At 36.0% G+C, this 13,151-nt stretch overlaps 1 protein-coding gene and 1 pseudogene across 1 annotated transcript in view; one reads left to right on the forward strand and one right to left on the reverse strand.

The window, feature by feature from the left end:
- Positions 1 to 13,151, reverse strand: part of RBMS3 (RNA binding motif single stranded interacting protein 3) — a 454,630-nt gene that overhangs the window by 173,252 nt on the left and 268,227 nt on the right. The gene's annotated exons all lie outside the window — the stretch shown is intronic.
- LOC110595746 lies at positions 2,856 to 3,176 on the forward strand (annotated as a pseudogene).

The following is a 13,151-nucleotide window of genomic DNA, read 5'->3' on the forward strand; positions in this document are numbered from 1 at the left end:
ACAATCTTGAATGTTGACAGCCTTTTCTCAACAGTAACAAAAGAATATTTATTCATTCAACAATTTTTTACTGAGCGTTTACTATGTGCCAGCCATTCGCTAGGTCCCACAGATCTAGACGAATGGTGTTATCATGGAGAGTATATTGAGGTAAAAAGAGACAGCCGATGGACAAGTATGTAAATAATACTTCAATTGTGAAGTGCTGAAAAAATTAGTTAAGGTAATATCAAAGGCAGAAAGTGACAGCGGAAGGGGTAACATTTTAGTTTCAGTAATCTGAAAGGATCTCAGCAGAGACCCAAGTGAAAGAAGTGAGCAAGCATTGGCCACGTGAGAAAGGAAAGAGCATTCCTGGCAAAGGGACAGAAGATGAACATCCTAAGGTTACTGTGGGCTTGGCTCTTTGGAAGGCTGGCAATGAAGTGTGAGATTTGAATAAAGAAGGGGCAGGGTGTTAGGAGAGCAGATCAGAGAATTACTTAGGGGTCCTTTCTTGATCCCTTTTGTGCCACAGTAAAAGGGACCTCTAAAGACTAGCAGGCCGGGCTCGGTGGCTCAGCCTGTAATCCCACGCCTTGGGAGGCTGAGGTGAGTGGATTGCCTGAGCCCGCGGGTTCGAGACCCGCCTGGGCAGTGAGACCTCATTTCTACAATAAAATCAAAAAATTAGCCGGGTGTGGTAGCGCGCGCCTGTAATTCCAGCTACTCGGAAGACTGAGGCGGAAGGATCACCGGAGCCCAGCAGGTCGGGAGGGGCCACTGCACTCCAGTCTGGGCGACAAAGTGAGACTCCAACTCAAAAAAAAAAAAAAAAAAAAAGACGAGCAGGGTTCTGAGGGGAAAGGTGCAACTCAAGAAATGAGAATCAAATTTCAATGTCTTGCTGTCCCTAATTAAGTTGATATGCTCCCATGGCCAGACCTAAAGATCTGGGTTTTATTTATTTGCAAAGGTAAAATCCCTAAGTGTTTTCATATTTAAATGAGAGTGTTGGAGGAGAGACTATTGAAGGCTCCTCATTCTAAGAATCAATAAAACCTATCCTTACTCCATGTGACTCTCAACTTCCCAGCAATGGAGAACAGAATATGATTTTTTTTTTCCAGTTATACCCAAAGGAATCCAAAAAAGCAGCAATAATGTAATTTCAAAGAAAGCAGAATTTCAATGAAGGAAAGGATGACAGTAGGATAATAAAGCGACTTCTTTGTGAGCATTCATGTTCTCTCTTTCAGTGAACATTGACCGAGTTGATTGTGTATTTTATTTGTGAATAACTGTGTAATCTAAATAAAGGTGTCTCCCTTCATGGTCCATTCTCAGCATGAAGTCAAGTATAAAGAGAAACAATTAAAAAGCATTAAAAAGCCACTCAATTTACCCTAGTAGCTAAAAGAAACCAGCAAACAAAACAGTAAGGAGACTCCATGAATAAGCCCTTTCTATGTCTTTTTCACTTTCTCTGCATATCCCATCCGCCCCAGGATTACTTCTCAGTCTTTACAGAATCCTGTCTTTGTACCCCCATGCCATGTCCTCTAGGATCAAGGTTAATTTCTTGCTAGTAGCATTCCAAAAGGGAATATTGACACTTTGCCCCAGCTCTTTCCAAATAGGCACCTCTGTCTACCCATTATATTTATCAAAAGTGCAAAAAAAAAGTAGCCCATAACATATCCTTTGGAAAGCAGAGGAGGAATAAGCCTGCAAACACTCAGGCATCCATAATTTTTCTCTGTAATATAGTTGATATGTCTGCTGATTATTCCTCCAGTGTTTGAGCTGATGCTTCTGAATACTTAAATGAAATAGAATCAAGGAATTTTCTATTACATAGGTGAGATTCATTTTCATTCAACATCATTATTGCAATGGCCATCAAATGAAAATGCATTGTAGGATGCTTCCTGCTGTTAAGATCTTTTCTATAAATTCAAGTTCTTTGTTGGTGTTGGTTGGTTTTGTTTTAAGATATTATTGAACCTTCTCCACTTATTTGATCATGGGAAAGTTATACAAAAATCTAAATTTGAAAGAGAATCTGCAGCATTACCTGATTATCCCAAATGGGCTTGCTTTTAAATGTGAACTACACACACACACACACACACATACACACACACACACACACACACTCCTTTGGTGAAGGGGGTAGAAGTAACGCTAGGACTTGTATACATGTGTGTATGAATATATGTGAAAGATTTTAAAAAGGAACAGATGTGAGTGTATTTCTCATATTCTGTATTTAGATCTTATTATTAAATAAAAGAATATCAAGCTCTCCTAAGGACTGCAAATAGATTAACAAATACAAAAAAAAAAAAACAACTTTTGTGATTTTCTGGTCACATAAAAATGATTCCAGTCAGGCATGGTGGCTCACACCTGTAATCCCAGCACTTTGGGAGGCAGAGGTGAGAGGATTGCCTGAGCCCGAGGATTCAAGAGCAACCCGCGCAAGTTGGCGAGACCTCGTTTCTACAATAAATCAAAATATTAGCTGGACATGGTGGCACAGGCCTGTGATCCCAGCTACTTGGAAGGAGGAGGCAGAAGGATCACCTGAGCCATGAAGGTTGAGGCTGCGGGAGCTGTGAACGTGTCCCTGCACTCCAGCCTGGGCAACAGAGTTAGGCTCCAACTCAAAAAAAAAAAAAAAAAAAAAAAAAATTCCAATGACACTCCAAGGAGTAAATTCAAACACAATATGAGATTGAACAATGCAAAATTGTAACATTTCCCCCCCTTTTTCTCCACTTAGGTTTTGTTTTGTCCCCACATGTTTTTAAGTCTAATTTATTAAAAAGTTTGTTTAGGTTTCTTTTCGTATTGATAGAGCTCTCACAAACATGGCGAACGGTCTTAAAATCTGCCAGACTTTCTGTAAGAAGTGTGGCAAGCACCACCCCCATAAAGTGACACAGTACAAGAAGGGTAAGGATTCTCTGTATGCCCAGGGAAAGCAGCATTATGACAGGAAGCAAACTGGCTCTGTTGAGCAGACTAAGCCATTTTTCTGGAAAAAGGCGAAAACTACATAGAAGATTGCGCTGAGACATGAGTGTGTTGAGCCCAATTGCAGATCTAAGAGAGTGCTGGCTATTAAGAGATGCAAGCATTTCGAACCAGGAGGAGATAAGAAAAGAAAGGGCAAAGCGATCCAGTTCTAGGTGTCCTATTTTGTTTAATTATGAAGAGAATAAAATCTTGAGGTTATGTTTAAATAAAAAAAGTTTGGTTAGAAACAAGCAAGTACCCTGCTAATCATCCCTGTATGCTCTTTCATTTGATTTTTTAAAAATTATCTTTATAGAAACTTTCAAACACAGAAGTAGAGAGAATCATATAATGAAGTTCCATATTCCAACCACCTAGTTTCAATATGTATTCATAGTGGGTCTACATTGTTTGATCTAACATTCTTCCTCTTTTTGGGCTAAAGTATTATAAAGCAACTCACGGAATACATCAAGATTTAAAAATCAAAGCCTTCGGTTATTTTTTAACCCCCTGGACTTCTTTGCTGGATTTTCCAAGTTCAATAGTCGCTCTGGCATCTATAGTTATCCCCGGACAAAATCTAAACCCTGTTATATCTATACATATACACTTACAGTGAAAGAAAAGACAAAAGAGAAACTTCTGGATTGGCAATAAATAGGAATTAAAACAGAGTAAGGCAGCACGAGAACAATGCTAAATGACATAGTTCATATAACTCAGGCATATGAAGAAAAATGACTTATGGCACATTGGAGAAAGATCTGAGAAATGCATCCATGCGGACTGTCTGGGTGCCCCGGCTGGCTGCTGTGGAAGACCCCACGTAGGCTGCCTCTGAAAGGAAGAACTGCTAGCTGTCCTTCCCTCTCTCCTGAAATGGCCAACAGCAACCGAGAAACAATGCAACAATTGATTCCTTCATTCAAAGACTTAGCAGCAGGGCATCTAGGAAAAATGTGAACAAAGAATCGGCTCTGTTCTGTATTGAGAACCAGTGCCCAGGCACTACACAAAATCCAAAGGGGAAAATCCGTCTCCTACCTTGTAGATTTACAGTGTTTTATTTAAAACACAAAACTTAGAGTGGCCTAGATGTGTCCCCTTTACTGGATGTAACAGAATCACTAGTCTGACTGCTTCAAGAGAAAAAAGAATTTTAAATGAATGACCGATATCTCACTTTACTAGCATTATGGCACTGACCCAAGACTTAATATAGAAAATTATAGATCTTAGCCTCAGGCAATTTTAATCTCTGACCATAATAACTGGCTTTAGCTGCCAAAGGGGGCTTTGTGTGCTGAAATTGGAACTCTGACCCGAGTTATAAAGTCATAACTAGCAAGCACAAAGAAAGATTCCAGAACGTAGGAGTTAATATCTCCTTGCAGAAGTTATATATAAATAAATGTGCATCAAATTATTTGCCCACACAATGTGCATTTTGTACAACACTATATCTTAGATCAGGAAAGAGGATCTCTTGTTCAATATAAACTATTTTATTAGACATGATTGAAAACATAAAAGGTACGTTTAATTCATCATTCTAAAGGGTTTCATCCATTTTTGTCACCAAAACAGGGTTTCCCAAGGCCATGTCATGTAAATAACTTTCCTGAAATGACTAATGTATTTACCCTATGTTACATTGTTGTTATGTGTACTGTAATATAGGTCTTGCATCTTCGACATTTTTCCTTGGTACTACATCAAGTGGGATAGAATGCAACAGACTATTTACTGGGTACAAAATTCCACTCAAATATTTTATTTCATTAGCAGAAGAAAAAAACAAACCACAACATAGTTCTTTTTAAAACAAAGAAGCTAGACAACCCTATTAGTAAGAACTACTCTTCTTCCTGGCCAATCAATTTATTAGGGCCCTAGATAAACTCTCAATTTAAAACAATTTTTTTGGTTTTGACTCTCAAGCAAAATTTATTGACCTGGATTTTTAAGATTATCTTTGTCAATTCTATCTGGTATTTTCTTAAAGGATAAGTATGAACTTCTAAACTAAGTTCTAAACTTTTTTATGACAGAGCATCTAAAAGAAAAGACATTGATTTATCACACTACTGAATTGTGTTAACAACAAGCAGTCATTCAAAAATAGTGTATCCTAGACTAACATTGTTAAATTATTTGAAAGGCCAAAAGATTTGCATATGAATAACAGCCAGGGAAAAGTCTAAGAGGTATCTGAAGCATAACAGATACAAAGTGTAACCCTTGATGTCTCATAAACCAGCCTATATTTCTCCAGTATTGATCTCAGTACCCTCTACCCAGTTACTCACGCACTCAGCCTAGGATGTCTTTCTTTATTCACCTCCACACTCTTACCTACCTTTTGACTCTACCTTCAAAATGTATCCCAAATCCACTTCTGACCATCTCCCACCCACCTTATTTCTTCAAAATTACTACCATCTCTTTTCAGAAATCTGCAATAGTCCCTATTATAAATTTTCCATACCCTAGTCAGTGTGATATTTCTAAGGCAAAAATCAAATTGTATACCTTTCCTGCCTGAACACCTTCCGTAGTTTCATGTAAAATATTGGAAACAAAGGAAACTTTTTTCATAGACAAAAAGGTCCCTGCTTACCTTTATAGCCTCATATCTAACAAGTCTGCCTATTGCTCACTGTGCTTTAATTACATTTGACCTAGTTCAGGTGCTCTTGCTTGTTGGCCTTTGCACTTGGAATTCTCTCTGCCAGGAAGGCTTTCCCTGCAAATAACTTTATGTCATTCATGACTCAGCTGAAATGTTTTCTTCAGAAAAGGCGTTCCTTACCATAAAAAATATGTCTTTTTTTTTTCTGAGTTGGAGTCTCACTCTGTCACACAGGCTGGAGTGCAGTGGCACACTCACGGCCACCCCAGCGCTGACCTGCTGGACCCCGACGATCCTTCCGCCTCAGTCTTCCAAGTAACTGGAACTACAGGCGCATACCACCACACCTGGCTAATTTTTTGATTTATTGTAGAGACAAGATCTCATCAAGTTGCCCAGGCTGGTCTCAAAGCCCTGGGCTCAGGCAATCCTCTTACTCGGCCTCCCAAAGTGCTAGGATTACAGGCTTGAGCTACTGCACTCAGCCAGAAGTAGATTCTTAACTTTAAACTTGCCACTGCTTCTAAAATAATCATAGAAATCGCCACACTATTTTCCACAGAGGTTGGACTAGTTTGCTCTCCCACCAACAGCCTAGAGTGTTCCCTTTTTTCCACACACGCACATCATCTGTTGTTTTTTGATTTATTAATGATGGCCATCCTTACTGGAGTTAGAACTGAATACCACATGTTCTCACTCATAAGTAGAAGCTGAATGTTAATCACAATAACACAAGGGAGAGCTTGGCAGTCATGGGTCACTGCTAGGGGTGGGAGGGAGCAGGGAGGGCACACAACAAAACAAAGCGTATCTGGCCTTAAAGCAGGAGAAGTGAGGACCAGTTGGAGGCCCAAACTTCAATTGCATGTAGACCACTTACACTCCTAATCCTGATTTGTACTCCACATCTTTATAATAAAACAAAGTAAAAATAAAAGAAAATAAAATGATCATATCAATGGCAATAAAGGAAACAACAACATTTACTGAGATATTGTAACTATGTGCCAGGCGCTTACAAATATCCAGGTTCCCAGTCTCTCTTATGTTTTTAAGTCTCTCTGACCTACAAAGTAACAAATGTGAGGTGTCCCTTCTAAGTTAAGCCTTCAGGACTGGTGTTCCCCTTCCACCTCTGATCTCCTGCCACCATGTCTTTGGACCATGCCATGTGGTCTATAGATGGTGCAGAGTCACTTTTTCACAAGGTTCTCAGTGACTGTGTCCAGCTGAGCCACTAACAACCTAACTCTAATATGACAAGGAATAACACTTTTTTTTTGAGTCAGAGTCTCACTCTGTCACCCACACTTGAGTGTAGTAGCACACTCACGCCACCACAGCCTTGAACTGCTGAGCCAGACGACCCTTCCCTCTCAGCCTTCCAAGTAATAGCAACCTCAGACACGTACTACCACACCCAGCTAACTTTTTGATTTATTGTAGAGATGAAGTCTCACCAAGTTTCCCAGGCGGGTCTTGAACCCCTGGGCTCAGAAAATCCTTTTGCCTCCACCTTCCAAAGTGCTGGTATGACAGGTGTGAACCACCATGCCTGGCTGGAATAACACTTCTTAAGTGTTAAACCACCAAGATTTGACGACTTACTTATTTATCCCAATATGAGATGATCTTATTCAGACCAATTCAGATAGAGTACCTCCTTTTATTTAATGTGAGGTACTTATTACCTCCATTTTAAGGATTATATAAAAGTCTTAATGTTATTAAATAACTTACTCAAAATCACATAATTAGTAAACAAATGGAAACACTGGACATTCTAAATCTGAATCTTCCACAGAAAACGACATTCAGTCCCATTCATGGGATTCATTTCTTTGGAGGAAAGACTTTTACATTATTCAGCAGTGATATTAATCATATTGCTTTATGTTACATAACCTCCTGGAGAAAGTTTGGATTAAAGGAAAACTAAAAGTCTTATTCTCTTATCAAGAAATATGATCAAATTACACATTAGTTCATGGCAACCTTTCTGCATTCTGCATCCTCTTTACAACCTTAATAACTGAATTTGAGATTTTATTGACCAGCCCAGCCAATTATAATTGCTTTATAATTCATATCTCTCCCATTGCTCTCCATTTTATCAGAAATCATAATTTGTGCATGGGAACCAAATATGGGCAAAAAAAGAAAGAAAGAAGGGGGGAGGAGAGGGGAGAGGAGGGAAAGGAATGTGTGGGAGGAAGAAAGGAAGGGAGGGAGGGAGGACAAAGCGCCTTCTCAGCCCATCTCAGTAATTGACGAATAATGGTCAGTTATTTTACAATTAGAATAATATTTCTATAACCAAGGAATTTGTACATCTATTTACATTCTTCCTGATATAGGCAGAACTTCTACCAAAAACAAAAATGTAAAACTACAGATTTTTAATATGAACCAAAGAAAGAAGGCAGCAAAAGTGTATTAGCCAATAGTTTTTGCCATCACACGGATCTATAAATTATACTTGTTAGAAACAGAACTAACAGAAAACAACATTTAATATTTGATTTTTTATACTCCAAGATGCATATGATAAACAATAGTGGGTGTAATTCTTTTTCCACTACGCAAAAAGAAAACCCTGGCAAGGTCCATGGGCTTGATAAATTCTTTGTGTTTTACAGCAAAGGATGTTGGTTATAGGTTATAAACAATGAAATACATCTCAGTGGCTACTGGGGTAAATAAATGCAAGCCAAACATATACCTGGAATATCATGCTAATAATTTCAGTATTTTAAGATCACCCTTAAGCCGGTGATATAAAAATCACTGGAGTCCCTGCTTATTGGCAGAGTCCTGTATCTCTAAATTTTACACTCTAATATTACTTTTCAGTAAAAAGATGAGATTAAGCTCTGCAAGAACCAAGCTCAAAGACAATTTGTCTTCTGAAAGAAAAGCAGCATATTTTCATTTAAATGTATTTACATTCATGTAAGCAAAATAGGAAATACCTTTGAGGTATTAGAAGTTCATAGTACACTCAGTATATAAACTACAGAACCCAATCCACTGTGGCGAAGGGGATCATCCAATTTAAGTGCTAAACACTACCATGGCTGCAATAGATAATGACATGGAATATACAAAAACTGGGAGTAAGAAGGACATATTAATTTCCTATTGACTGCTGTAACAAATTTCCACAAACTCAGTGACTTAAAACATCACAAATGTATTGAGGTCAGAACTCTAAAATCAACCTGTCAGCAGGGTGGTGTTTCTTCTGAATCCTTTAGAGAAGCAGCTATAATTCCTTGTGTTTTCAGTTTCTAGAAGCTGTCACATGTCTTGGCTTCCAGCCCCTTCCTCACATCCCTCCAACTTCTTACTTTGTCATCACTTCTACTACTAACTCTGATCTTCCTGTCTTCTTTTTCTAAGTGTCTTTGCAATTACGCAGGGCCTATCTGAAATACGCAGGATAAACTTCCCATCTCAAGATCCTTAACTTAACCCCATCTGTAAAGTAAGGCAGCATATTCGATATCTTTGGGGATCAGAACATTGATGTCTCTGGGGTGCAATTATTCAACCTACCACCTGGGGAAAAGAAATGAAAGAAAAGGCAAAAAGATGGAAGACTTGCAAGTACTGTTATAATAATGATAATATTAATATAGTAATTGTTATAATTTGTCCATCACATAAAGTCTGGCGTGTGGCAAAGACACCCTAAAAAGCTGAACCTAGATTAGCTTCCCAGGTCATATACTCAAATGCTTACAACCTGTCCCTGTCTGTATGTCCAGAGTTAATGCTGAGAAATAAATAATATTTTGAACAAAACTTTCAATGACAAGTTTTAAAAGTAGCTTTGTGTATTCAGTTTCTCCAAAATGCAACAAACATTTAAAAAAATAGATTTGGTCCCAGGATGTAATTAATAATGATAACAATATAGATAGGCAAATAAAACAGCAACTTTAAAATAATATGCTCAAAAAGTTTTAACTGAGAAAAATTATTTTACCGTGAAAAGATGTGAAATATTGCAAAAAAAAAAAAATGGGTTGATGTTAAAGGAATATCTGAAGGTCTAAGAACAGACATTCTAAGGAGAGAACATTTTCTTCTTGTGGAGACCTTCACTTTTCACAATCAGTGGCAAAAATAAGAAGACACTAAATGGTTGGATGAAAAAGACAAGTAATTACTAAGGTCTTCTTTTCTTCGCCTAGGGGAACATTAGACTTGGATTTCAGATTGTATCTCTTCTTCCTAACAAGAAAATGGATACACTTAAGAAAGTAGAACACATTTTGCCTCAGGACAATTTCAGGAATTATTATAATTTTAGAATTCAGCTATTTTGATAGATTACTCCAATTATAGAAACCGTCATTTCCTGATAGACTTTTCAACACCACAGAGTAGTCTCAAATGGTCTCTATATCTAAAAGTATTATACAGGGAATTTCCAGAAAACAGAGGTAGAGAAAAGGAGTGAATTAATGTCCATACTAGTTATTGTTAATCATTCATTTAGCAAATGTTGATCAAGCTATTAAATTATATCAAATAAAGTCTGATACGTGGTGAACACTAAAATCATGAAGTCTAAATTGCTACACTGGCCATGTATTCAAATGTTTACGGCCTCTCTATATCTGAATGTCCCAAGTTAATGTTGAACATAAATCATATTCTGAAAAAAACTGCAATGACAAGTTTTTAAAGTAGCTTTGTTTATTCAGTTCCTCCATTATTATTTTATTATTTCAAAAATAATAAAAACCAGAGGGTTGCATAGTCTATGAAATGGGTATAGCACTGAAATTTCAATCATCAAGTTGTTCTCAAATCTGATGAGAACAAATTGGTCTATCAAAAATAGTGAATGCATTGATGAAGAAAAATATTTGTGAGGTACACAGCAAATCAATGGTTAAGTTGGTTAATAAGCAGTGCTAATAGATCAATATGTAAGAATAGACAACCTAAGAGAAAAATAATCAGAAGGCAGAAACCAAAGGTAAATTTTGAAAGATGTACAATTGAACAATGAATGCATGAAAAATTATCAAAGTCACTAGTAAAGAGAAAAACCATAAAGCAAAAAGATAACACAGTACAACTCTTAGATTAGCACAAACTGTAAAATTTATTATTTCCTTGAATTTTAAAGAGCTAGAAAACAGAAGTGTGTATTGTTTTGCTTAAATTAAATATTTATAAAAACTTTTTCTTAGGGGTCAACACACCATACTTTAAAATAGGCATAACTTTTAACCTAATAATTCACTTTTAATGTCCATGGTTTATATACATCCATGCATGTGTACAAATATATTTGTAAATGAATATTCATTGAAACATTACAAGAACAGTTTATATAAATTATTTATATATATGACCATTATTTTATAAATTATTTATATAAACTGTTTATATAAAAGAAAATTTGCAGAAAAGTTAATATAAATGTAGTACATTTATTTAAATGGAATACTGTGTAGCTACAAAAATAAAATTTGTCTGTCATAGACTGTCAGTTCTCAAAGTGTGGTCTAAGGACCTCTGGGTATCTCAGAGACCCTTTCAAGGTATTCACAAGGTCAAAATCATTTCATGATAATACTGAAATATTATTATTGGTCTTGCTTCACTCTTTTTTAAATCCTCATTTTCAATAGTTAGATATTTTTTAGAATCTACATGACATGTGATGTGATAAATGTAGAAGCAGAAAAAAATTAGCTGTGTTCTATTGTTTAGCTGTGTTCATTGAAGAGATTTGCAAAAATGTGAATTAAGTCCACTCTTCTCACAGATATTTTTGTTTGCTTGGAAATATGATTGCTTTTATAAAATGATATTTTAGTTAATAATCAATGGTTTGCCATCCTTTAAGTGAATTTGTAATTCTTAATTGTCAGTTTTAATTTCTCATATGGCAAATATTGACACCTATAACCAATACAAACAAAAGTTTCTTTGGAGTCCTTGATAGTTTTTGAAACTGTGAAGAAATTCTTAGAACAAAAAGTTTGAAAACCCTGACCTCAGCCAATGTGCTGTTGCCCCATAGAGATCTCCAATCTAATCTTCTTTCCTTTACAGTTTCATATTAAAAGTGCAGACGTACAGGAGAAAGAGAAAGGGAGAAGATATAAATAAGAGGAAAAAAAATAAACCATAAGAATGGAAATTATGAAGAAGTAAAAAGTATTCCTGTATCATTTTCAAAGTATATTGAATAGTAAGAGATTACTGGTATAAATGCCACAGGTAAAATAATTACAGTAAGATTATACACTGGAAATCTTTGATTTTTTTTGGTAATAATTTCCTTTGAGTTTAATGATTAATTGTATGACCATTGTTTTATCATTTCAAATATTTTTTCTAATTAATAACCATTTTATAATATTTGCAAAATACAGAACACAAGGAAGATATCTCTAACTCCTTTGCTGTGACCAATGATTGTTATCATTTTGGTGTATTTCTTCTGAATATTTTCTATTATAACTGAATTATTTATAACGTAAAAATGAACTCATTTTTATTACATTTTTAGGTAATATTTTAATCTTATTCCGGTAATAAAGTTTTCCCATTGACAGTTTTGAGAGATATACCTGTGAGAAACTTCATAAGAGTTGGACATTGTTTTTAGGAAAATAACCTAAAAGTATAAAATAAGGTCTTCTTTTTAAAGAGAAGTTGGTTCACTTCAAGCAAAATATTGGCAGCAATGTTGGTAGTTGTGTCTCTAAGACAACACAAGCTTTCCTGTCCAGGAGACCACTGCAGGGAGGTCTAGTAACTGAGAGAATAAATGAGTAGGCCAAATGTCATTGCTGTCAGGAAATTATTCAGGGAGTGACAGAAATATCTCAGAAAAGTAGAAGTGTTCCCTGCACTATTCAAGAAGAAGGCCAACTCTGCATTTCAGCATCAGGAGTCAGTTAAAATAATTACTGTCTGTCACCAAATAAATGGCTGCAGGTAAAAGACTGGGACTACCTGGAAAGAGGTATCAACAAATCCACTCATTATGGTTGACGTAAGTTCTGGAATGAATTATTCACTTTTGTAAGATCTTACCCCCTAATGAGGAAGATTCACAAAATACAATGCCAATAAAAGCTGTCCCCCTGGTAGCCATTATAAGAATGTTCATTAATAGAAACGAGTGATTTTCAAACACTCTTCATTTTGACTATATCTATAATCTGAAAAATACCATTGGTAACCCAATCTCGTAGAATTTATGAGCCTATCTTCTAGATTGTTATACAAAATGAAAATATTCTAGTTGCTAATATAAACTTTACACTAATGGAAACATGTACTATTTGTATTCAGTTTTACTGGTTAATTGATTTAATTACTGTATATCCAAGACTAATAAATTGCCACTTTGGACTAAAAAAAAAAAAATGACAATATCAGATTTAGCAAATACTTATTGTTTAAAACCCTTAAGTGTGTTAATGTGTATCAAATTGTCTAAGTTAGATAAAAATGTGGGCTTATGAAATAA

The sequence above is a fragment of the Carlito syrichta genome, unplaced genomic scaffold (genome assembly GCF_000164805.1).
Source record: "Carlito syrichta isolate Samal-C Ts95f unplaced genomic scaffold, Tarsius_syrichta-2.0.1 Scaffold303987, whole genome shotgun sequence".
In the NCBI taxonomy this organism is placed as follows: domain Eukaryota; kingdom Metazoa; phylum Chordata; class Mammalia; order Primates; family Tarsiidae; genus Carlito; species Carlito syrichta.